This window comes from Primulina eburnea, chromosome 13 (genome assembly GCF_022965805.1).
Source record: "Primulina eburnea isolate SZY01 chromosome 13, ASM2296580v1, whole genome shotgun sequence".
Lineage (NCBI taxonomy): Eukaryota > Viridiplantae > Streptophyta > Magnoliopsida > Lamiales > Gesneriaceae > Primulina > Primulina eburnea.
Window position 1 is genome coordinate 21,772,087 of NC_133113.1, and position 4,251 is coordinate 21,776,337.

Consider the following 4,251-nt stretch of genomic DNA (forward strand, 5'->3'; position numbering starts at 1 on the left):
TGTGATGTGTGATACTGAAAATTGCGTTAGAAGTATAATTTCTACAACTAAATTATAATTAGAATTTTGAGGGGACTGTTCTTTTTTCATAAAAGTACGTTATCACGACCAATATATTAAAATCTACTTTTAAATAATTGTTTTTACGTAATTTATATAATTTTGGTTTATTTAATTTTTGTGAACAAAACAAGTTTATGATTGCAAGCGTTCACAATCGAAGTACCACATCATTTAATTTAAAACAACAAATGCAAGAACAAAAACGTGTGAAGATTAAAATCTTACATACTGTTTATTCGATGTACAAGTCAAAGGTCTATAAAGAATAAAAATTTGAGTTGCTGAAATGGGGTTCTTTGGTATGGAGTACATGGATGATAATGAGTTGAGTTGAGTTGAGTTGCGTTGAGTTTGAGTAAGATTTTATATCATATCCTCATTTTTATTTGTTATCTTCATCTTTATCGGGTATTCAATTTCATTCTTATTACTATACCCGTCTGAAAATTGGTTATATGTCAAACATACATATAAATATACGATTTCTAATTGTGAATTTTTTAATATACGATTATTCATTTAAGTTAGCAAATTAAATCAATTGTTTTTAAATGGGGTTTTTTTTTTTGTAATTCATCGTCCATCTTAAATGACTTTGGACATTAATGCATATTGAATTCATCGATTTACCAATGGTTTTTTTTTTTGTTGCTAGTAAAATTGGTTGTTAAAATGAGTTGATTTTGTTTATGGTTGCTAATGAATATTTAATATTTTTATCTTATCTTTTCTTTTATTTTACATATAAATACATCACTTTTGTTACCAATGGTTTTTTTTTGTTGCTACTAAAATTGGTTGCTAAAATGAGTTATTTTTTTTATGGTTGCTAATGAATATTTAATGTTTTTATCTTATTTTTTCTTTTATTTTACATATAAATACATCATTTTTATAATAAGTTGATTTATAAATATGAAGTAAGAAGCATCATACTTCTTTTTATTTAAATATGTGGACACTATTTTTTTTATATGTATTGTTTAATGTTTGCGGGTGTTTTTGTGCTTATTGTTTTTATTTAAAATTGTTGGAAATATTATACGCATAGAAAATTTAAATCATAATGTGTCATTTTTATTTTACATATAAAGACATCATTTTTATAACAAGTTGATTTTTAAATATGAATTAAAAAGCATCATAATTTTTTATTTAAATATGTCATTATATTTTTGTGACACTATTTTTTCTTATATATATTGTTTAATGTTTGCGGGTGTTTTTGTGCTTATTGTATTTATTTAAACATTGTTGGAAATATTATATGCATACAAAATTTAAATCATAATGTGTCATTGATAATACACATTAATGGTCCACCAATTTTATTTCACAATAACTATAATATTTTTATTTAATGATTGTTTTACTTTTTTTAAAATATAATTAATTAAATTTTTGTATTCTTCGACTCTATTTTTCCGCTTTTCTACATATTATCATTATATATGATGGATTTATTTACATAAAAAAAAACAATTTTCCACATTTCAAAGTAACAAAACTGTTATTTAATACTACTCACTTAATGAGTTAACTAAATTATATTTACCAATTCATTGTGCATTATTATTATGACTGCAACATAATGGAGCATAGGTGGGGCATAGAATTGTCACCCCAACAATTAATATTTGTGTTTAATTGTTATCATAGCCAGTCTTATAAATTCAATTCTCATTCATTGCAAAGAGTACAATTTTTGGGGTACAATAACTGTCTCTACAGGATAGAGCAATCGAAACGTTACGTTTGAGCTACTGTATGATTTTAAAATATTTGAGTTAACGTTTAAGTATTGTTACCACAAGTTATAAATTTGGTAAATCGACAAACGCTTGGACTTTTCTGATTATGAACTATTTTGAAATTTATTTTGTTTCTCTAATAAAATATCTATCTACATCTCTTATTTCGAGATAGTTTTTTTCCCTAATATATTATTTGCTCTTGAATTTTCATGTATTTTCTCCTAATTTTTATATCAAGTAATTTTATCAATAATTTTAAAATTAATATATACATCACATCTATTTTAATCATTCCATTTTTTCATTTTCTATTCATTATATTTCAAAATTCAGACATAAATTCTTTCTAATTAACAGTTACTTTATACACTTAATTATGTTTTAATGCAAAATATATATAATATATAATGTGGAGAAATCGAGTTATACTTTAAAAAAAACAAAAAAATGGAGTTAAATCGAATGGTGAACGACTCAAATAAACAAAATAAGAATACCATAGGAAAAAACACATGCAAACATCCACGAGATTAATTAAAATCAACTCATATAAACAAAATAAAACGACCATAGGAAAAAACACACGCAAACATGAAATAGATTAATCAAAATCAAATCTGACGATGAAAAACCATAGAAATTAGATATGATGATATGATTGCTGAATTAAATAGAAGAAAGAAGTAGGAAAAATAAAATAAAACTATGATACTGAAAGATTCGAAAATCATACAAGAAAATGATTGAAAAAATTAAACTATGTTGTTTAGAATAATAGACAAACTGCGAAATAATATTTGTTATTGAATAATTTGTGAAATATTATGTATCTACATGCGTTTGCAAATTTAGGATCAATGTTCATAGTGAACTTAAGTTTGTTACCTATATATATGTTTATTCTTCTCAATATCTTTCTTCATTCGTGTTGGGAATCAGATTCTTCGTTGAGTTCAGAGGAAATTTTCATCCCTAATGGAGTATAAGATAATATGTTTATAAAAAAAATGATAACTTTTCAAAGTATGAAGTTATCAGGAAATTTCTTGACATAGTACAGATGTGCACTGTAACGTACCGTACTTTTACTATTTAAAATTTGCGGAAAAAATTAAAAATTTTCTTAAATAAACACGAACGTTCAAAATTCGATAAAATAACTGTACGTCTCAACTTGTCGCAGCGAAAGATCTAAAATAAAGTTCGACAAAAGTGTTTGAACATTTTCATGAAGACTTAAAAACATGGGCGGTCCTCGGGTTTAGCCTCCCACTCAGTCCAAGCCTGCTCCTTGGTCCCCACCTCTTGTGTGAGAACTCGACTTTTCAGCAGCTAGCAATTTCAGTAGCAAATGAAAATTCCAGCAGAAGCTAGCAATTCCAGCATCAAGCTAATATTTCAGAAGTTGATATTTTCCAGCAGAGCAGACATGTAATTTCCAGTAGACAGAATCCAGCAGCAGAAGAGCGAGAAAGCAGCAGCAGCAGAAGAGCGAAAAAGCAGCAGACAGTTACTGATTCAGCTTGAACTTGTAACTGAAGCATTTAACACGAAATAAAGATTGTTAATGTCAGATTATGGCCTTTAACGGGGAGGCTAACAGTCAGAATTTCACCTATAAATATCACTCTCAAACACCTGAATTGGTTTACCAAAACCTTGAGTTATCACCTGAAATTAGAGCTAAGAGAGTGCATTTTCGAAGCTGTAAAATCCAGTAGCGAGGCAAGCAGAGTTCAGTAGACTTCAACCGAAACTCTAGCAATTTACGGTAAGTGGGCTTACATATAAATATCTTGAAATCTGTTTGATAATTCTGTGTTAAAGTTCAGTTTCTGTATGTTGATTTCTGATTTTGAAGCACTGAAACTCCCTAGTGAACTAATGGTAGGAATATATATTCTGAACATTTCTGAATTCTGATTCTGATTCTGATTCTGATTCTGATTCTGGCCTCACCCCTTAGAGGAGAGAACATATAGGGGACTGATATCAGTTTAGCCATGAAATTCACTAACGTGCTCAGTGCTTACTAATTCTGAATTCTGTTCTGTAATTTCTGAATTCTGATTTCTGTTATGAAAATACGAGTTTTCTGTATATTATTATATTACTGTTTCTGTTGAAAACGATTTCGAAACTGGGAGTTATTCCCGCCCCCGCTTACTGAGTGACAATCATATCACTCACCCACCAAACCCATCTCAGATAAAAACGAGGAAGAGTTGATAGAAGAAGAGGAGCAACGTCAGTCTTGGGGCTGGTGATGAAGATCGTTGTTATCAGTTCTTATTTATGTTTATTTCGCTGCACTTGTTAAGACGATGTTGTAATTGGTTTTACATTTCCGCTGTAAAACATTATTATTGAGTTGTATCAGACAATGAATATTCAGTATTATGAATAAAAGACTGGTTTTTCTGAAATTCTGTAC